Raw genomic sequence first — 24,000 nt, 5'->3', positions numbered from 1 at the left:
CCCATTCTGATCCTATATGGAGGTCTAGGCCATGAACTGTACCAACAAGGTCCCTGGCATAGCCCTGTATGTAGGAAAGGAGGTCTTTTGTAGCCCTGCAACGGTCATCTGCATGTCAAGGTTGGGGGCAAGACCTGGTTTAGATTACCCAAGACCTAAACAGCAGTACTTACAGTAAAAGAAATTCTTGGGTATCCAGAAGAGGGACTTCTAGTGCATGCCTTTGATATCCTGCGTATTTAAAGCACTTGAACTTAAACAACAACTTTTCATAGGTCAGCTTCTCCACATCATAGGACCTCATTGCATGCAAATCTTATTTTCCATCACTTCATGTTTTACTAAACAAATGCTATGAACATTTTCAATTTTTCTGGTTGATCTTTTTGCTAACATACTGTTACAAAGTCCTTCTACTCTATTTTGTGAGGGTTGCAAAGCCCTTACCTTGCTGATCACAAACAATTTAGGCAGATGAACTTATTCTTGTGCTATGTTTATGCATTAAAACCAGAGTAGGGCATGGAAAGCCTTTAGGAACTGATTATTGGGTGGATTTTCTCTTTCCTTCTTGAAATACAATTCTTACACCTAAGTTCCAAGAGAGTGTCAATTTCATCAGAAGTATACATTATGTTAAGGCAACACCTTTTGGAAGCAAAATATGAGACTGAGGTAAGAACTTCAGTTTTTTTAAATTTAAATATAGAAAGAAATAGGGAAAGAAATGTTTACCTTTGAAGTCAAAAGAAATTATTCCAAGGTTTTATCATTCATCTTATTGTAATCTATTATATAGTAAGACATTACACGGTGTTTCAGTGGCTGCTAACTTCCATTTTTTACTACAGCCTCACACAAACTCTGGAAATGTATGACTTATTTTCCTTTTAGTCTTTTAGCATAGAATATCCCTGGTTTTCATTTCCTTTGAGATAAATCACATTATTTTCTGACACTCTTACATTATTTCCAGAATGCCTCCCAGCACTGAGTTATTTCCATCACATGGCAAGCAATAGTAAATTACAAAAGTTAGAAAGCTTTTACATGTAAAATGAATTACTGAATGCTTTTCCAATAAGAGGGGAACTTAGTATAAAGGTTGTCATCTTTTTTGACATAAGATGCTCTATTAATGAAATTAATATATAATTTTTAAGAGTTTAAGTCCTATCTAAATATGCATAATTTAATTCTGATTTTGGCAGTTGACTTGACTAAATTTCTTTAATTTATATGTTTTTCAACTGAAACAGGTTTGTCTTTATTTACTGCTTCCCTTCCATTCCCTTTCTATGCTTCCTTCATTCTTTCTCTCTTCCTTCCTTCCTTCCCTCCCTCCTTCCTGCCCTCCTTCCTTCCTTCCCTCTTTCCTTCCCTCCTTCCCTCCCTCCCTCCTTCTTTCCTTCCTTCCTTCCTTCCTTTCTTCCTTTCTTCATAATATGAATTGACATAAAATATGTCACTGTTGTTCAGTTGTTAAGTGTAATAAAACTCTTAGGGCTTTGGAGTACTCTGCAATGTATCTCATTTCATGGTCTATGAACAAATACGATTTTCAGAGTTACCTTGATATAGGGTTTATTTGCTGTCTAGAACATTTATAGTTACTGGAATCCTCATCATATATACAGTTAACTCTTTCTTAATTATTGTAATTTTATTATAATTTCATATATAACAATATGCCACATTGCAATAACAGGAAGTGCTATATGAAGACATGGATCATGACAAATTTCCTGTGCACCTATAAAGTCATGTATATTTAATCAATATGAAAGTGGGAGTAAATTCCAAAACACAAGGCAATTTATTTTTCTTACCCTTCAATCTTTAAATGAGAAATGCGAAAAAAGATATTTTCCCAACACAGCACACTCCAGAAACAAACATGCTACATCTGTTTCACCTGTCATGGGTGGGACATGAAGAGTAATCCTTTACTTTAGATTTCAAAACTGCCAGTCAGTTCTCTGTGCTGCAGAGTAAGAGACATCTGTGTATAAAGATTTTATTTTTCAATGATGCTTATTTATTATTTTTCCCTGGATCAATTGAGCTACTGAGTTTATGAACTCTATTGAAGCAATTATCTACCCAACTCAGAAGGAGCTGTTGGAACCTGTCATGTGAGTACTGTAACGCTGGCAGGTTCTCTCATCACAGACCATCACAGAAGGATTTTGATAGTTTACTTGGAAGACATTTTTCGTGCTAAATCTATTTTTTCTATATTTTATAACTTCTTCAAAAGATTCCTTTAAACTGAATGATGTGTTAAGAACAACTTATATTTTTTGAAACATACATATTTTTTGAAAGATTGATATAGGATAGAAATTGTTCCTAAGGTATTTGATGATTATGATAAAATATAGTCAAAGCCAGCACTTTAAATTGAAAAACCATATGAAAGCATTCAGATATTTAGATGTGGGAGAATACACTGAGGATATTTTATATTCACAAAAGATTTTATTTCCAACATCCCTCACACTACATCATATATTCCCCAAACAAACAAACACACACACACACATTCTTTTGAAGTATGTGAAGGTGAAATCATAGCATGCCTGACCCTCAGTCTATGCCTGTGGGCATGATTTTAAACAGAAACTTTGAGGGGGTTTATTTCTATCAAAATGAATAGACAGAAATATGTTTTTTTTTAATTTGCAGCCCAATAACTCAATAAAAGCGGAGTCACTACATGTTTATATGTATGCTCAAACATACCCAGCAACTTAGTAATACGATATATAATATGCCTATGCTACTGGCAGAGACAGGCAATTAAACAATGTGCAATTGGGCATGTAAAACTGAGGTCCAGTCAGCAGATGGAAGTGTGTTTGAGGGTAAATCTGCCAACTCATGCTATAATGCAATATGCTTACTCTCACAAAATAAACCACACATGAAACAAAAGAAAAGCGTGCTTTCTTTGTTCAATTTCAAAAGGGGGATGGGGAGGTATTGTTCTCATTAGAGAAGAAAAAGCAATCATGATCTAATTGCAAAAGACATGTGTAGAACATGAAATTGGAATGTGAGTTCTTGAAAACCATAAATAAAAATAAATAAAAATTTTCTCTATTACCTTTAGTTTTACAGTTTTTTCCCAAGGGAACAACGTATCTCCACAGCCATCATCTCATTAACACTCACATGATTGTTGTTAAGGAATCAGGCAGGCTAGGACTTCTATAGATTCCACCAGTGAAACAGACAGACAAGGGCTGCTCCAGTGACTTGATTGAAATTATAGTACAAGTCAGGGGCACAGCTGGTACAAGGATCTGGGTCTGCTCTTTGCCAGAACTTTCTTCTACCCGACAGAACATATTGCCTCAAGCTGAGAACCCCACAGTGTCCTTGATTACGTACTTTCAAATTATAGTTCACTTTAGAGATTCCTATTAAAAGTCGGATATGACAGCAGGCCTGGAAATCATTTAGGAAACCCCAGGTTTCAAGCGGGTGGCAGAATTAAGAAACAGAGCTGGAGGGATGAAATAACTAAAACATACATGATGATGGAATATCTGAACAGCTGTCTACTGAATCTTTCTGTGTGAAAACCATCATTCTAAGTGCAGTGCTGGTTAATCAAGAAGAAGCAGAAGGTGTTCCCTAAGAGTTTCCTTGTTTTTGTTGCTGCTGTTGTTTGTTTGTTTGACAAGTGGCTTCTTGTGAAAGTCTCACTTCTACTTGTAAATTGCCAGAGAAGACACACAAAGAATAGAAAGATATATAGTTTTTTTTTTTAGAAACTCAAGAGCAGGTTGAAATGAACTCCTCATAAAACAGAGGGAAGAGCTTCTCTCCTGGGAAGGATTCAGTAGGCTCCCTCTTGTCTCGCTTGGATGTTTAAGATGCAGCCTAGTAGGGATAGACTTTTTCCTCATGAATTATTGATATTCAAAAACTGTTTTAATTGTTTTTCCTCTTGGTGCTATATAGAGAAACCTAGTAATGATTCTCACTGCAATATTAGCATATATTTTAAGTGGGTCATAATACCAAGGGAAGCATGTAATTTTCCTGAAACAATATGTTTTTTTAACTTAGAGAAATATAATTTACATTAGTAATAAAGTTGAGAAGTAATCTAATTTAGATTGTAAAATTGCTTTCTATGCTGAAATATCCTAGGAAAATAAGAAAAGACTAAATTTATGTAGGGTTTAATTTAATCATCTGAAAGCATGCTTAAACATTAAAATGTGAAACTTGGAGATATAAGATCAATTTCACTGCAGCATAAGGGTCTTTTTTGGGTCACATATATAAAAATACTAAGAAAAGATTTAAACTGTGTGAAGATTTGAAAAACTAAGTATAATGCTCATTAAATGTGTAATTTTTTTCCAATAAGCAAAGAGCTTAGAATACTTAAGTAAATATTTTTAACACAGCAATTGTAAAAATTTTGATCTTCAGATTCCTGTATATTTTTAAAACTTATGGAATACCACAAATTACATTTATGTGTATTGTATTTTTCAATATTTACCATATTAGAGATTAAAGCTGAAAAAATATTTATTAATTAATTTTCAAGTAAAAATAAACATTTGTTTAAATACAAAATACATTTTTATGAAAAGATGGTTATTTTCCTAAACAAAAAATAATAATCAGAAGAAAGTCCTTGTTAGACACTTTTATAAATCTCTTTATTGGATGTCTTAATTGTCTGGCTGTATTCACACATCTGCTTTTGCCTTTGATCTGCTGTAAAGTCATGCAGAATGCAAGCTCCTGAAAACTCCACTGTAAACTCAGGAGAGAAGGAAATTGGAAAAGGAAAATAACATAGTGATTTGTTCTGGAAAGAATTTGACCTTGTGGATCCATGGAAGGGTCTCACAGTTGCCCAGATTAAGACTTGAAAGTAGCTGAAGAAAAGATCCCTGGACAGAATGCTGCCACCTTTTTCTATTTCTGGTAGAATCCTTAGCCAGATTGTTTCCTCTTCCCAAACACGCTCATGGCCTTGAAAAACTTTCACCACTGTGTTGATCCATTACCACAAAGACAGTTTGCTTATGGAAAATAATTCTGATAAAGGTGGGAAAAAAAAGGCTATGAGAACTATTGATATGTTGAATACTCGACATCAGTTCTATGTGGATGTTTATTAGAATTACAGTGTACTCACAGAGGTCAAATGGCTACTCCCTACCTCTGTCAGCTGTTAGGGTAACCCTCAGGAAGAGAGTGAAGTGAGTTTCCTGTCATTGTGTCCTGGTTGCTCTTCCTGAAATAAGACCACTTTGCCTGCAAATCCTGTTTCTTATTCAATAGTTCTGTGATATTGTTTACATTATTTAACCTTTCGAAATTTCATCTTTTCTGTTAAAGGGTAATAATAATAGTCCTACCTTATTTGATTTTTTATAAGGCTTGAATGAGATAAATCACATAAAGAATGAAGTATAGCATAACATTTAGTAAAAATTAGGTACTCCAGAATTATAATGCTATTTTCACAGAAATTTCCTCCACAAATCCTTTGTTTGCGAGTATTGAGTGTGTTTTATTCTTATTACTGTAGGTTGAATATTCCTTATCTGAAATACTTGATAGTTTATTATTACTACTGTGAATTTCATTATGCCTTATATACATAACTTGAAGATAATTTAAAATAACATTTTCAGTGTATTTTTCTTAGTATTTTTTGAATTCTTTAAATATTGGAGGGGTTAAGCTTATGATTATAAAATAAACTGAAAGTATGTAATTGTAAAAATTAAAAGAAAGAATAAGAAACGAAAGAAGAGGGAGTGTGGGCGTGTGGCAAGAAGAAAGGTAGAGTGTTAGGTTTCACTAAACTCCTAAATCTCTATATATGAAATACATGAAATTTGTTCACTATATAAATTAAAAAAACTTTTAAAAATCTGTACCTGACATAATTTTATATATGGAATTTTTCCACTTATGGCATCATGTTGGCACTGAAAAAGTCTGTCTTCAGATTTTCAGTTTAGGAATGTTCAACATTTATTTTCTATTAAACACTTCACATAACATTTTTTCCAAATATGATTAGACTAAATGCAGTCAACCTTTACCACAAAACTAAGAAAGGGCATAGAAACGTTTATATTTCCACTGTGAAAGTATAAACACTCCAATATTTTGGTATTAACTTCTAATATCTTTTGCTTCATGTGTATTTTTAAATAGTATTTTATTATGCTTGAATATTGTTTATTCAACTTTTCTATCTTGCTAGCATGATATCAACATTTTTCCATTAAAAAAATCTAAGATGGGATCTTTACACTCTAAATTGCATAATATCATATTTATAATTTGCTTTTTTTCCCTTTTCTTTCCTTTTTTTGCACTATTTACTGACCCTATTACATATTTCTCAACTCTTTCAGAGTTCTTTGGATAAGTGATGTCATATTTGGGCACTCTCATATTTGTATTTATGACACCATACTCTCCCTCTCACCCACTCACTAACCTATTTCCTCTTCTCTCTCCTATTCCCATTCTTATTTTTTACTAAAATCTATTTTCAATTAACCTTATACACATAAAATTAACTTTATGTTAAATAAAGAGTTCAACAAATAGTATGAAAAAAAAAAAAAACCTGTTCCTCAACTGTCAGGAAAAGGCCTGCTCAAAGTCATTGCTTCTCAAAGTGTCAATTTCACTTCTGTAGATCGTGTTTTAGGTGCTCTATTAGTTATGAGAGATCAGGGAGAACATATGGTATTTGTTCTTTTGGGACTGATTCATTTCACTAAGTATGATGTTTTCCAGTTTCATCCATTTTGCTGCAAATGACTGGATTTCGTGGGTTTTTTTTTTTTACCCTCTGTGTAGTATTCCATGGTGTATATATCCCATACTTTCTTTATCCAGTCTTTAGTTAACAGGAAATTGGGTTGATTGCATGTGGTATTTGTCCCTTTGGGACTGGCTTATTTCACTAAGTATGATGTTTTCCAGATTCATCCATTTTGTTGTAGAAGACCAGATTTCATTTTTAACCACTGTATAGTATTCCATAGTGTACATATCCCATAATTTCTTTATGCATTCTTCACTTGATGGGCATTTGGTTTGATTCCATATCTTAGCTATTGTGAATTGAGCTGCAATAAACATGGGGTTATAGATAATTCTTTCATATGCTGATTTTATTTCCCTTGAGTAAATTCCCAGGAGTGGGATGGCTAGGTCATATGGTAGGTCTATATTCAGATTTCTGTGTATTCTCCATACTGTATTATATAGTAGCTTTACTAATTTACATTCCTACCAACAGTGGATTAGGGTACCTTTCCCCCAACATCCTTGCCAGCATATGTTGTTAATTGATTTCTGTTGTCTGTTGGTTTCTAACAGAAGTGAGATGAAACCTCATTGTAATTTTGATTTGCATTTCCCTAGTGGATAATGATCCTGAGCATTTTTTTCATATGTCTGTTTACTACTTGGATTTACTTTTCTGAAAAAAATGTTTAAGTCCTAGCCCCATTTCTTAACTGCATTGTTTGTATTGTTGTTGTGGACTTTCTAGATTTTCTTTACATACTCTGGTTATTAATCCCTTATCAGTTGCATTGTTTGCAAATAATTTCTCCAATTCTGTTGGTTGCCTCTTCTCTGCTGAGTGTTTCCTTTTCTTCTCAGATGATGTAATTCCATTTGTCAATTTTGGCTTTGATTGCTTTTGGGGTCTTTTTCAAAAAGACTTTGCCTATGCCAATGTATTGCAGAGTTTCCTCAATGTTCTCTAGTAATTTGATGGTACCCAGTAATAGATAATGGCTATGATCCATTTTGAGTGGACTTTTGTGTAAGGTGTAAGGTAGGGGTCTCGCTTTATACTTCTGCATGTGGAAACCCAGTTTTCCCAGATTCATTTTTTTGAAGAGACTGTTCTTGCTCCAGGGATTGATTTTATTTCCTTTGTCAAAGATAAGTTTGTTGTAGATGCATTGATTGATTGCAGTCATTTCTATTCTTTTCCATTGGTCTATCCATCTGTTTTTGTAACAATCCCAAGCTGTTTTGATTATAACTGCCCTGTAGTATGTCTAGAAATATGTTACTGTGATGCCTCCAACTTTGCTTTTGTTGTATTAGATTGCTTTGTCTATTCAAGGCCTCCTGTGTTTTCATATAAATTTCAGCGTCAGTTTTTCTACATCTGAAAAGAGTGTCTTTGATATTTTGAGTGGTATCATATTGAATATGTTAATTGCTTTCAGTAGTTATGGAAATTTTGATGATATTGATTCTACCAATCCATGAACATGGAATATTTTTCCATTTTCTTGTATCTTGCTCTATTTATTTCTTTTATGCTTTATAATTCTCTTCATAGAGATCTTTGACAAACTTGGTTAAATTTGCTCCAATGTATTTGATGTCTGTTTAGCTATTGTGAATGGGGTTGATCTTAGAGTTCTTTCTCAGCCATGGAATTGCCTGTGTATACAAAGGTTGTTAATTTTTGTGTGTTGATTTTATACCCAGCCACTTTACAAAACTCTTCTATGAGTTCCAATAGTCTCTTAGTGAAGTCTTATGGTTCCCTATTATACAGAGTCATATCATATGAAACTAGGGATAGTTTGACTTCCTCCTTCCCAATTTGTATCCCTTTGATTTTGTTTCTTGCCTAATGGCTCTAAAACTTCCAGGACTATATTGATTAGCAATGGTGAATGTTGGCATCCTTCTCTGGTACTAGCGGGAATGTTTCCAATGTTTCCCCATTCAATAGAGTGCTGTCCATAGGTTTATCATACTTTGCCTCAATTGTGTTGAGGAATGTTCCTTCTGTACCCAATTTGCTTATATTTTTCATTATGAAAAGGTGTCATATTTTGAAAAAATTTCTTAATGTGATGTATCACATTTATTGATATGTAGATGTTGAACCATCTCTGCATTCACCCACTTGGTCCAGGTGAATGATCTTTCTGATGTGTTGTTGGATTCAATTGGCTAGTATTTTTTGAGGATTTTTGTGTCCGTGTTCATCAGGGAAATTGGTCTATAGTTCTCTTTCTCTGTTGTACCTTTTTCAGGTTTAGGAATTACAGTGATGCTAGCACCACAGAAAATATTTGGGAGGATTCCCTCTCTTTCAATTGTTTTGAATACCTTGAGAATAATTTGAGTTAGTTCTTCTTTAAATGTCTTGTAGAATTCAGCAGTGGCCGGCGCCGCGGCTCAATAGGCTAATCCTCCGCCTTGCGGCGCCGGCACACCGGGTTCTAGTCCCGGTCGGGGCACCGATCCTGTCCCGGTTGCCCCTCTTCCAGGCCAGCTCTCTGCTGTGGCCAGGGAGTGCAGTGGAGGATGGCCCAAGTCCTTGGGCCCTGCACCCCATGGGAGACCAGGAGAAGCACCTGGCTCCTGCCATCGGATCAGCGCGGTGCGCCGGCCGCAGCACGCCTACCGCGGCGGCCATTGGAGGGTGAACCAACGGCAAAAGGAAGACCTTTCTCTCTGTCTCTCTCTCTCACTGTCCACTCTGCCTGTCAAAAAAAAAAAAAAAAAGAATTCAGCAGTGAAGCCATCCAGTCCTGGGATTTTCTTTGTTGAGAGGGTCTTTATTACTGATTGAATTCCCATCTTGGTTATTGGTCTGCTTAGGTTTTCTATATCTTCATGGCTCAATTTAGGTAGGTTGTATTGTCCAGCAATCTATCCGTTTCCTCTAAGTATCATGTTTTTTTGACATACAGCTCTTTGTATTAACTTCTGATGATTCTTTTTATTTCTGTGGCATTTCTTGTTACATTTCCTTTTTTATCTCTAATTTTATTGATTTGTGTCTTCTCCCTCTTTTTTTTTTTTTTTTTTTTTTGGTTAGTTGGGCCAATGGTGTACAATTTTGTTTATTTTTTAAAAAAAAACAGCTCTTTGTTTTGCTGATCTTTTGAATTGTTTTTTAATTTTCAATTTTGCTTATTTCTTCTCTAATTTTAATTATTTCTTTTCTCCTACTAGTTTTGGGTTTGGTGCCGTTGTTTTTCTAGGTCCTTGAGATGTATTGATAGCTCAGTTATTTGGTGTCTTTCTAATCTCTCTTTTTAAAAGATTTATTTATTTATTTAAAAGTTAGAGTTACAAACAGAGAGGAGAGAGAGAGAGAGAGAGGGAGAGAGAGAGAGAGAGGTTTTCCATCCAATGGTTCACTCCTCAATTGGCTGCAATGGCTGGTGGAGCTATACCGATCCAAAGCCAAGAGCCAAGAGCTTCTTCTGGTACTCCCACATGGGTGCAGGGGCCCAAGGACCTGGACCATCTTAGACTTCTTTCCCATGCCTTAGCAGAGAGCTGGATTGGAAGTGGAGCAGCTGAGTCTCTAACCAGCACCCATATGGGATACCAGCACTGCAGGCAGTGACTTTACCTGCTATGCCACAGTGCCAACCCCTCCAATTTCTTGATTTAGATACCAGTTGCTTAACACAGCCTTTGGTTATCGCATAAATTTTGATATGTTGTATTGTCACTTTCATTTGTTTCTGGAATTTTTTTTTATTTTTTTTTATTTCTATTTTGACTTCTTCAATGAGCCACTCTTCATTCAGGAGTATGTTGTTCAGTCCCCATGTGTTTTCATATGTTCTAGAGATTCCTAAGTTGTTGATTTTCCAGCTTCATTCCATTATGATCAGAGAAGATGCATGGTATGATTTCAATTTTTTTTTTTAATTTGCTGAGACTTGCTTTATCTTCTAGCATGTGTTCAATCCTAGAGAAAGTTCCATGCACTGGAGAGAAGAATATATATTCTGTGGCTGTAGGATGGAAAGTTCTGTAGCTAAAAGTTAGGTCCATTTGGTCTATAGTGTTGATTAACTCTGCTGTTTCTTTGCTGATTTTCCGTCTGGTTGATCTGTCCATTGCTGAAAGTGGGGTATTGAAATCCCCTATTATTATCATATTTGAGTCTATGTCTCCCTTTAGATCAATTAACATTTCTTTTATTTTTTATTATTTTTTTGACAGGCAAAGTTAGACAGTGAGAGAGAGACAGAGAGAAAGGTCATCCTTTTCCAGTGGTTTACCCCCCAAATGGCCGCTATGGCCGGTGTGCTGTACAAATCTGAAGCCAGGAGCCAGGTGCTTCCTCCTGGCCTCCCATGTGGGTACAGGGCCCAAGTACTTGGGCCATCCTCCACTGCCCTCCTGGGCCACAGCGAGAGCTAGACTGGAAGAGGAGTAACCGGAACAGAATCCAGCACCCCAACTGGGACTAGAACCCGGGGTGCTGGCACCGCAGGCTGAGGATTAGCCAAGTGAGCCGTGGCAATGGCCAACATTTCTTTTAAATAACCATGTGCCCTGTAATTAGGTGTATATACATTTATAATTGGCACTTTGTCCTGTTGAATTGATCCCTTAATCATTACAAAGTGTTGTTCTTTGTCTCTTTTAACAATTTTGTGTTAAAATCTATTTTATCTGATATTAGGATGGCTACACCACCTATTTTTTTGGTTTCTGTTAGCATGGAATAACTGTTTCCATACTTTTAATTTCAGTCTGTGTGTATCTTTGTTAGTGAGAAGTATTCCTTGTAGGCAGCAAATAGATAGGTTTTGTTTTTTAATCCATTCTGCAAGTCTGTGTCTTTTAACTGGAGAGTTGAGGTCATTTGCATTCAAGGTGACTATTGATAAGTAACAACTTTGCCCTGCCATTTTTAGATAAATATTCTTACTGCTTACTTTGTATTTCTTTATACTCTTACTGGGAGATTTTCTGCCTTCACTTTCTTTCATAGTGATGACCATGTTTCTGTTTTTCTATGTTTAGCACATCCTTAAACATATTTTGTAAGGCTAAATAGGTGGTGATAAATACTTTCAATTTATTTTTGTTATGGAAGATCTATATTTCACCTTCATTCAGTATTCTGGAGTGACAGGTTTTTTTTGTTTTTTGTTTTTTTTTTCTCTTAAGAAACTATAAAGGCCATTCTCTCTTACCCTTTATAGTTTCTGTTAAGAAGTCAGCTGTGAATCTAATTGGAGATCCTCTTAAATTAATGTGGCATTTCTCTTGTTCACATTTACAGTCTTTTCTTTATATTTTACTGTGAAGAGTTTGACTACTATGTGTCATGGTTAAGATCTTTTCTGATCATGTCTATTATGAGTTCTAATTGCTTTCTGATCTTGGACATCCCTTTCTTTCTCCATATTAGGGAAGTTTTATGTAATTAGTTCACTAAAAAAGGCCTTCTAATTGATTCTCTCTTTCCATGCTTTCTTGAGCACATAAGATTTATATGTTGTGTCTTTTTGATAGTATCCAATAGATCTCCAACACTGGTTTTTAGTTTTCTAATTTCTTCTTGTTTTTGGTCTGACTTTAAATTTCTAGAAATTTGTTTTCTAACTCAGATATTCTTTTTTCTGCTCCACCAGGTCTGTTGTTAAGTCTTTACACAGCATTTTTTTATTTCTTCTATTGAATTTTTCATTTCCAAGATTTCATTTTGATTTCTCTTTGAGATCTCAATTTCACGGGAGGTATTTTCTTTTATGTCATGTATGCTTTTCATTACTCTGTGGATTTGCTTCTGATTATTTTTAATAAATCCTACAATCAATTTTTTAAATTCCATTTCTAGCATTTTTTTCAACCTCTTTATCTTCGCATTCTAGTGGTAAAGTTGTATGTTCCTTTGGGGGTGTTATGTTGTCTTCCTTATTGTTTCTTGAATTGCTGTGTTTATTATTTGGCACTTGTGGAGATACTTGTTGGTTTATTTTTTGTTTCTTTTTTCCCCTATGATGGCTTTTATCTTTGGACTGTGCCTTTGTGGCTTAGTGGAGTGTCCATGAATACCCAGAGGTGTATGGTGGGTGTGACCAGGGAGCTCTGTTCAGTGCTCCAGGGTGAAGGGAATGTCCAAGGTGACAGCAAGGTTGGGTGTGGTAAATATCCTCCTTTTTTTCTTTTTTTAGATTTATTTACTTATTTATTTGAAAAGCAGATTGACAGAGAGGTAGAGGCACAGGCAGCAAGAGAGATAGAGTGTGTTCTTCCATCTGCTGATTCACTCCTCACATATCCAAAATGGCCAGAGATGAGCTGATCTGAAGCAAGGAACCAGGAGCTTATTTTGGATCTCCCATACAGGTGCAGGGGCCCAAGGACTTGGGCCATCTTCTATCGCTTTCCCAGGCCATAGAAGAGAGCTGTATTGGAAGTGGAGCAGCCAGGTCTCCAACCAGCACCCATATGGGATACTGGCACTGCAGGTGGCAGCTTTACACCACAGTGCCGCTCCCCTCTCCCCTTTTTTATCAGAGAGTGGGTTTCTTCAGCTCTGTTGGCATAGTTTCACACTTACCTCCTCTTTCCAAAGGAAACCAGTTCCTGGGTGCTAGCCCCAGTGGGTACAATATTCATCCATGCTGCCGAAGAACCACACAAATGATTCATGAAGTTTTCAGTGTAAGCACAGATCCAGGGCAATGACCCTCACCAGGGAATCCAGGAGCTCTGAGTGACAGACCAAAGTCCCAACCATACCCTGTGCTCTCCCATGCAGCCATGGTGTTTTCACAGTCCCAGCATACAAGGGTCCACAGTCATGAGCACCCAGCTTCCTGTCAGTTCTCTCAGCCAGGCTCAGGCATCTCCTCTCAGCTGATTGCTAGGCACACTGACATGAACTGGCACAGCTGTTATGTATATTCAAAATGGTGACCACCCTCTCTCAACTTTTTACAGAATGCCGATGCAGGGTGGTCAAGTAGAGAGAAAAGTGGCCCCTTTTTTTCTCCTATAGTTGGCAGGTACACTGTTCCCTACAGGGCTCCGAGCCATACTCATTCCAGGCTCTTCCATAGCTTTATAACTGTTGTCCTACCTCGCTCTGCAGAGCTGATGCTGAGGTTCTCAGCTGCTGGAATCCTGAGTTGTGCATGTCACCCCCTCCACATAGGTCCACAGTGTTCTTCTAACTTGTGTGGAGTTTCCTCTGCCATTTTTTCCCTAACTCTTCCCTGAGAATGCACTCTCTCCACTTTTTAAAAACTATCTTCCCCTAGACTAGAACAGTAAGCTCCCTCCCTATTCCACTATCTTGGATCTTCCACATCTAATTTCTTAGAATTTGTAAGTTTCCCATATTTATATGCCCATGCCAGAGGTTTCTTCTGTGATCCAGACACATATATCCCTAACCCTATTTGAATGTCTCTATTTAATATGGCACACGCATATAAAATTTAACATGTCTGAAACTAACTCTTGATGTTCCTTTTCTCTTAAATTCTTTCCTCAATTTTGTCTTTTTCTTGAATTCTAATTTTCTAAATTCAAAAGCATGAAAATCACTTTTAGTCATTGTCTTTCTCTTACTAAAAGTAATATATTTTAATTTGTCTGAAATTCTCACTTTTATATGCCATTACTTGTAACCAAGAAAGGCCTCTTTATCATCTTTGTAGAAGGAAGGAGCTTTTCCTTGGAAAATACAAGGTCTGTAATGGTTCTTCCTTAGTACCTGGTGGCATTTTCTTTCAAGAGTATTCTTAAATATGCATAGGTCATAAGGATCTCATTTGCTCTATGTTTATGGAATTAAAACTGGCAGATTTATCATCAAAAAGAGGGGAAGATTTGAAAATAATTAAAGAAATAAAGTCAGTCCTGTCACATCTTAGAAAGTAAAGGACCTTCCTTTAACATCAATATGCATGTGAAGGAAAAGTGCATTGGCATAATTGGGAATGACCTACTAGTTTATATGAAATTCCATGATCTCCCATTAATTACAACACAACACACTTGTAAAAGTCTATATAACATTTTATTTATTTTGTATCTTGGTAAAAATAAGTTGAATATTCTATAGCCATATACTTTCTATGCTTTCTAGCTCATGAAGTCTAATCCAGTGTAAGTATCCAAAACGATGCTAGTGAAAATAATATTCTGGAGGGAAGAGAGAACATAACGATCCTTTGCTTAACCAAAAATTTGATCAAATCTTTTCATGTATGAATGTTAAATATTTCCTGAGAAATGGGTTGGTACAAATTTTTTAAAAATTTATTTATTTGTTTATTTGAAAGACATAGTTTACAGAGAGAAAGGGAGTGACAGAGAGAGAGAGAGAGAGAAAGAGAGAGAGATCTTCCATCCTCTGATTCACTCCCCAGATAGCCACAATAGCCAAAAGCCAGAGGCTTCTCCCAGGCCTCCCACGTGAGTGCACTTGGGTCATTCTCCACTGCTTTCCCAGGCACATTAGAAGGGATATGAATTGGAAGTGCAGCTGCTGGGTCTTGAACCAGCACCCATAAACATTTTAGCTGTGGTTTTGTCATATCATGCTTTGATTATGTTGATGAATGTCCTTCTATACCCAATTACACCTAAGGGTTTTTTAATCATGAAATAATACTGTATTTTATTAAATGCTTTCTCTGCATCTATTGAGATAATCATATTGTTTTTGTTCTTCAGTTTGTTAATGTAATATACCATATTTATTTATTTGTATAAGTTTAACCTTCACTGACTACCAGGGATAAATTCCACTTGGCCCGGGAGATGTTGTTTCTGATGTGTTGTTGGATTAGAAGCTGGTATTTTGTTGAGGATTTTTGCATCGATGTTCATCAAGGATGTTGGTCTATAGTTCTCTTTCTCTATTACATCTTTTCCTGGTAGAATTCAAGATAGAAGCCATCTAATTCTGGACTTTTCTTTATTGAGAGTGTTTTTATTACTGATCCATCAAATATCTATCTTGTTTTATTGCTTTGTTTAGGTTTTCTGTGCTTTCATGGCTCATTTTACGTAGGCTGTATGTGTCCAGGAATCTATCCATTTCTTCAAGATTTTCCAATTTGTTGGCATATAGCTCTTTGTAGTAATTCCTGATGATTCTTTTTTTTTCTCTGTAGTATCTGTTTTTACATTTCCTTTTTCATCTCTGATTCTATTTTTTTTTTGTCAGTTGGGCCAATAGTTTCTCAGTTTTGTTTATTTTTCAAAAGACTAGCTCTTCATTCCACTGACATTTGCATTATTTTTTGTCTCAATTTTGTTTGTTGCTTCTCTAATTTTAATTACTTCTTTCCTCCTACTAACTTGGAGTTTGGTATGTTGTTGTTTTTCTAGGTCCTTGAGCTGCAATGATAGTTCCTTTACTTGGTGCTTTTCCAATTTCTTGATGTAGGCACCAACTGCTATAAACTTCCCTCATAACACAGCTTTTGCTTACCCCATAAGTCTTGATATGTTGTAATGTCTTCATTCATTCCCAGAAATTTTTTATTTCCCTTTTGATTCCTTCTATGACACACTAAGCACACTAAGCATGTTGTTCAGTAACCTTATGTTTGCAAACTTTCTAGAGATTCTTGAGTTGTTATCCAGCTTCATTCCCTTGTTGTCAGAAAAGATGCATGGTATGATTTCCTAGCATCTGATTCTAGAGAAATTTCCATGCACTGATGAAAAGAATGGTCAAATTGCACTGTAGGATGAAAGGTTCTGTAGATATCACTTTGGTCCATTGGGACTATAGCATAGATTAGCTCTGTTGTTTGTTGATTTTCTATATAGTTAATCTGTCCACTGATAAAATGGAGTGTTGAAATCCCCATTATTATTGTTTTGAAGTATATGTCTCCCTTAGATACATTAGCATTTGTTTTAAATAACCAAGTGCCCTAGAATTTGGTGAATACACAATTATTATAGTCACATCTTCCTATTTAATTGACCATTACAATATCTCATTTAAGACTTTTTGGGTTAAAGTCTATTTTGTCTGATATTAGTTTGACTATATATGTTTTTTAAAGATTTATTTATTTATTTGAAAGTCAGAGTTACTCAGAAAGAGAAGGAAAGGCAGAGAGAGAGAGGTCTTCCATCCGCTGTTCACTCCCCAATTGGCTGCAATGGCCAGATCTGCAATGATCCAAAGCCAGGAGCCAGGAGATTCTTCTAGGTCTCCCAAATGAACGTAGGGGCCCCAGGGCTTGGACCACCTTCCTCTGCTTTCCCAGGCCATAGCAGAGAGCTGGATCAGAAGTGGAGCATCCAGGACTCAAACTGGGCCCATATGGATGTTTGCACTGCAGGCGGCGGCTTTACCCACTATACCACAGCACTGGCCCCCACTTTTTGATCTTTTTTGCTTTCCACAGAATTACAGTCCTCATTGTGAGCACAGATCTAGCTGCAATGACTCACCCCAGGAAATTATGGGGCTCTGAGTCTCTGGCACCACACATGGTGACTGCCCAGGGAACCAGCTGCACCATGCACCCTACCATCAAGTCAGAGAGTACCACACCTCAGTACTTCCTCCACTTTTTTTCTGCTGTTTCCCCTTGCCTAAAGCTATACATCCTTTCTTTATTCAGCTATCTCAGAATCCTCAATTTTTATCTTAAAATATTTCCAATCATACCAAAATGTGTAGAGAAGAATTAAATGTATATACATAAATATAACACTTTTGACTTCTGCCACTTCATAAGTAAATATAATATATATACACATTTGCATACATATACATATATAAAATCTTCATAAGAATGGACATATTAATATCATGTGATAGGAGTTTCATGACAAAAACCATAAAATGGGCAGGCGCCGTGGCTCAACAGGCTAATCCTCCGCCTAGCGGCGCCGGCACACCAGGTTCTAGTCCCGGTCGGGGTGCCGTATTCTGTCCCGTTTGCCCCTCTTCCAGGCCAGCTCTCTGCTATGGCCAGTGAGTGCAGTGGAGGCTGGCCCATGTGCTTGGGCCCTGCACCCCATGGGAGACCAGGAGAAGCACCTGGCTCCAGACTTCGGATCAGCGCGGTACACCAGCCACAGCACGCCGGCTGTGGCGGCCATTCGAGGGTGAAGCAATGGCAAAGGAAGACGTTTCTCTCTGTCTCTCTCTCTCACTGTCCACTCTGCCTGTCAAGTAAATAAAAATAAATAAATAAAAACCATAAAATGAAAAAATAAGGGAGTATATTATTATGTAAACGATATAATTTAATGAAGAAAACATTTATAAATATTGATGTATCAAATAAGATGGCATATTTTCCACATATGGGGAGAAAACAGGTGGTATTTTTCAACTATGCCTGACTTACTTCACTTAGCATAGTTATTTCAATTCCATCCATTTTGTCAGAAATTTCAGTTTTTCATTATTTTAAAAAAAGATTTTATTTATTTATTTACTTATTGACTTATTATTTATTTGAAAGACAGTGATAGAGAGAGGGAGAGTCAAGAATAGAGAGGGAGTACTTCCATTTGCTGGTTCACTCCCCTAATGGTTAAAAGGGTCTGGTTAGTCAGAGTTCAGGAACTCCATCCTGGTCTCTCACGTAAGTAGCAGGGACCCAAGTACATGGGCCATCCTTTGATTTTTTTTCCTAAGCACATTAGCAGGAAACTGTATCAGAAGAGGAGAAATCAAGGCAGTAATCAATGCTTATTTGTGAGGTTGGAGTTGCTGGTGGCTCTTATCCTATTGTACTTTGACAATAGTCCCTGTTTCATTCTTTTTAAAATGACTGAATAAAAGTGGAGCAAGAAACTCTTTGATACAATGATGTAATAAATAAATAAAATAAATAAATAAAATAAAAACAGTGGGATTCTTGAAATACATGGCAATTCTATTTGTAGTATTTAAAGAAATCTCCATACTGTTTTCCCTAGTGACTGTACTAATTTACAATTCCAACATTGTATAAAAAACTCCTCTTTCTCCACATACTTACCTATAAATATTTTTTCATATATTTGTTAGGTATTTGTATTTCTTCTTCTGAGAACTGTATATTCAGTCCTTTGCCTACTTCTTAACTAATTTTGTTATTTTATGGTTGAGCTTTTAGTTCTTGATATATTCTAGACACTAGTTCTTTGTCAGATAAGTAGCTTGCAAATATTTTCTCTTTATCGATTGTTTCCTTTGCTGTGTAGAAGCTTCTGAGTTGGAAATAATCCCATTTGTCTGGTTTTTCTTTTGTTGCCTGCCTTTCGAAGTCTTAGCCAAAAATTCTTTGCTTACACCAAAATCTTGAAGTAGTTCCCCTATATCTGTTTCTAGCAATTTTATAGTTTCAGATCTTACATTTAGGTTTTTGATCTATTTTGAATTGATTTTTGTAAATGGTGAGAGGTATAGCTATAATTTCATTCATCTGCATATGTATATCCAGTTTTTTGATCACCATTTATTGAAATGAGTATGTTTCTCCAATGTATGTATTGGCACCATGTCAAAGATCAGTTGTCTCTGTGCATGTGAATTAATTTCCAGGCTCTCTGTTTCATTGATCTATATGATAATATTTATGTAAGTATCATGCTCTTTTAATTATTATAATTTGATAGTATAGTTAGAAAGCAATTTTTGTGATGTCTCCAGCTTAATTATTTTCCTGAAGATCATTATGACTATGAATTTTTGTGGTGCCATCTGAATTTTAGGATTGCTTTTTATAAATCTGTAAATAATGCCATTTATCTTTTGATATGCATTGCATTGAATCTTGTAAATCAATCCTCTTTTCAATTTATAATATTATTTACCTTTTTTTACATTTTAAAATTTTTAAATTGTTTAATATGAGAATAGCTACTCCTGCTCATTTTGGGTTTCCATTTGCAAGGTATATGTTTTTATAACACTTCATTTTCAGTCTATGTGTACCTTTAATTATGAAGTGCATTTCTTGCAGGCAGCATATAGTTGGGATTTATTTTATAATCAAGTTCGTATCAATATGTATGAACCAACTCCTGTCATTTTGTTGATGACAATGATTTTTTATATAGTTTTGATTTCTTTGTGCTTCTTATTTATTTTTGGGTGTTGGTAGCTTTTTGTCATAATAAACTTGAATTTTTTTTCCCTTTTCTATGTATATCTACTCTGTTTTTGTATTTTGCACTGTCGTGAATTTTCATAATCATTCCTATGATCCTTTTTTTCTAACATACGACTCCCTTCAAGATCTCTGGTGGTGCTGGTCAGGTATTGAGTAATTCTCTCAGTGTTTGGGTATTTGGGAAGTGCTTTCTTTTCCATTCACGTATGAAGGTAGCTTTGTTAGCTTACTGGAAGCTCTCTTTCTCTTTGTAGATTTCGAGTGTAGCATTATGTTCTCTTTTGGCTTCCAATGTTTCTGCCAAGTCTGTGGTTAGTCTAATGAGTTTTCCTTTATACACAACTTTACATTTGTTTCTCACTGTTTTTAAGATCCTCTCTCTGTCCTTACCTTTTGACAATTTCACTCTAAAGCACAGGAAAAAGTCCTTTTTAGGTACATCTAGTTAGAGTCTTTTGAGATTCCTACATCTGGATGTCTACATCTTTAGAAACGTGGGAAGATTTCAACCATTATTTTGATGAATATATTTTCAATACCTGTTTCCTGTTTTCTTCAGGTATCCCTAAATATATTTTTGCTTAATGGTTCTTATGTGTCTCATAGACTGACTTTTTTTTAGTATTTTTAATTCTTTTCTCTTCATTTTTTGTCTGATTAGATTTCAACAGTCTTGCTCACAAGACCAGAAATGCTTTCTTCTACTGGGTTTGATCTGCTGTTGAAGCTATCAGTTGTATTTTCATTTTATCTCATTGAATAAAACATTCAGCTCTAAAATTTCTGGTTCATTCTTTTTAATGATTCCTATATCTTTGCTAAAATTCTTATTCATAGCTTTATTATTTACTCATTTATTTGAATTGTCTTTCTGTATTCTCTTGTAGCCATTGAGTTTTCTAAGATCATAACTCTGAATGCTTTTTCAGGAATTTTATAGATTTACTTCAAATCAAGATATATTTCTAGAAAAATATTTTGTTCTTTTCAGGTGACATGCTTCCTTGCTCCTTGATATATCCCTTCATTGATGTTTGTGCAACTAGTGAAACTACTTCTTTTTATGGATTAGCTTTAATTGGAAAAGGCTTGTTTAGACAGAATACAGTTTTAAAATATTTTTTAATTCAAAGATAACAGGCCTCACACATTCCATTGGCATGGTTCCCAGGAGATAACCACTCTCCCCTCATTACCCAGCTCCTCCATCTCCTCCATCCCTTCCTCTCATTTCATCTGTTTTTGTAAATACATAAATTTAATCCAGCCTATATTCACAGGCTTAATTTTTCACTAATCATAACATTCATCAAGTAAAAAGTAGAAAGAACACAGTTCCACAGGAGTATACACAAGGGCTAAAAACAAAAATCATATCCTAAAATGTCAGTTTCATTCCTGTACTGTTTTTGTACTCTGTATATTAGTTACCACAATTCAGGAAATACACATGATATATGGCTTTTGGGGACTGGGTTATATTATTAGGCACAATAGTTTCCAATTGCATTCATTTTGTTGCAAAACATTAGAATTCATTCTTTTTTATTGCTGTGTAGTACTCCATGGTGTATATATACCACATTTTCATTATCCAGTCATGAGTTGACAGACATATGGGTTGATTTTATATCTGAGCTGTTTTGAATTGAGCTGCAATAAACAAAGGCATACGGATAACTCTTTCATATGCTGATTTCATTTCCATGGGTAAATTCTCAGGTATGGGATGGCTGGGTTGTATGGTTGCTCTATATTCATACTTCTGATGTATCTCCATGCTGAGTCAGATGGTAGATCTATTTTCAGATTTCTGGGAATCACCATAATGTCTTCCTTAATTGTCATGCTTGTTTGCATTCTCACCAACAGTATGATATAGTGTCTTTTCCCCTACATCTCTCCAGCATTTTTTTTATCATTTTTGGAAGATAATCGTCCTAGCTGGAATAAGGTGAAACCTCATTGTAGTTTATATTAGCACGTCCCTGATGACTAGTGATCCTGGGCACTTTTTTGTGTATCTGATAGCAATTTGTATTTCATCCTTTGAAAAATTTTATCTGTTCATGTTTTTCTCCCATTTCTTTGCTGGATTGTTTTATTGTTGTTGAGTTTACCTTGATTTTCAATGAGTCCATAACTATACTCTGTGAGTGATTTCTTCAACTGTAATAAATGTCAGCAGTATCCATGAGTGCCACAGTTGTATATTCTGTAGGAATTAATGGAGGTAGTAGCATGACTTTGAAGTAGACCTTTAGGCATCTTAGTGTTGGGCATAAATCACACTGTGATTGTGATGGAAGTTGCCATTTTTGTTGCTGTGAGATGCAGAGGGAGCTGTACTCTTGTTCCACCAGGCAAGTCTGACTAATGATGAAGCTTGTGGCATCAATAGCTGCGGCCTTGGAACTGTGTGATGTGGATTTGACCTTTCACAGATAACTCTGGATGCATAGATATGATATTGGAACTTTTAGCACCAAAAGTACCTTTCCCAGATCTGGAGGGACTGAAGAAGTCCTTGCCAAGGCCGTGAGATGAATACAAAGTATGCTGGGGACTGTGCACTGATATGTGTGGTCCTGGATAAGTGAAATGTGTGGGTGGAGTCTTCCATAGGTCCTGCAGGGTGTTTTCTTGTGACTCTTGATATATATATCCCTTGCCCAAAATAAGTCAAATTAGCCGGCGCCGCAGCTCACTAGGCTAATCCTCCGCCTTGCGGCGCCGGCACACCGGGTTCTAGTCCTGGTCGGGGCACCGATCCTGTGTCGGTTGCCCCTCTTCCAGGCCAGCTCTCTGTTGTGGCCTGGGAGTGCAGTGGAGGATGGCCCAAGTCCTTGGGCCCTGCACCCCATGGGAGACCAGGAGAAGCACCTGGCTCCTGCCTTTGGATCAGCACGGTGCTGCGGCGGCCATTGGAGGGTGAACCAACAGCAAAAGGAAGACCTTTCTCTCTGTCTCTCTCTCACTGTCCATTCTGCCTGTCAAAAAAAAAAAAAAAAAAAAACCAGAGCAAAATAAATCAAATGTTCAACTTCAGATTAATAAGATTGATAAAAGGATCCCACTGATTGTTGGATAGAGGTTCAAATTACATTACAAAAGGAAGGATATCCAGAGGCGTAGAAGAATTTCTTGCCATTTTTGCAATTTATCATGGCAAACCTATTTTACATAAATTATGTCAAAGAAGTAGGTATAATTTTTATTGCTTCTCTGAGTTCAGAGTTTGCTAAATGTCTTGTGCTAGGTTTATGGGAAAGATTGTTTATTGCTATTTCTATAAATTGTTTCAGGTTGTAAGAATATAAACACCTATTTTTATATTGAATTATAAATATTGATGTCTTTAAAAGGAACTTATGAACTGGAGACAGTGTTGCAAATTATGTTAATTTATTCACTCCACTTAATTTATCTTAATATAATTATATAAGGTTATCCTCTGACAAACACTTGATATTAATTTTGATTGTACTATTCTGTAAGATCAATTTAAATGCAATTTCCAAGATCATTAATTGACTTTAAGACCTTGGGCTAGTATTAAATTAAGCTAATGAATAAATAACCTTAATTAAGGTGGAAAATTCAAGAAATTATATACATCATTTTATAATGTGCTGATAATTTAATATTTTAAAGCTAATGTTGAAGTGTTAATTGTCATTTAATCATATGCTTATGTACACATATCAAAATGATTAGACAAATAAATCTTTGGTATTTATTACACAGGTTAGAGATTGATATTATAAAACTATTTTGAAGTTAGTATTCTTTTTTTAAAAAGAGATGATGAATTCTTTGTGCCAAGATAACAGAGATTCCTTAACTCATCAGAAGTCTCTGACCTGAAATTCAGTGCCTCACTATACTTATTTGATAATAAACATTAAAATTTCTCAATTTTTAAAGAACTAAAATTTATTATTTAATTACCTTATTCTATGTTATTTTAATATACCTTCTTTTTAATTAATAATATGAGTGGTTCCCAACTTATGATTATTTGACAACTAATTTTCTGCTTTTTGATGGTATAAAAATGGCAAGCAATTATTCCAATTTTCATTTCCAGTAC

The sequence above is a fragment of the Lepus europaeus genome, chromosome 2 (assembly GCF_033115175.1).
Source record: "Lepus europaeus isolate LE1 chromosome 2, mLepTim1.pri, whole genome shotgun sequence".
Classification (NCBI taxonomy): Eukaryota; Metazoa; Chordata; class Mammalia; order Lagomorpha; family Leporidae; genus Lepus; species Lepus europaeus.
This window is presented reverse-complemented; position numbering follows the sequence as displayed.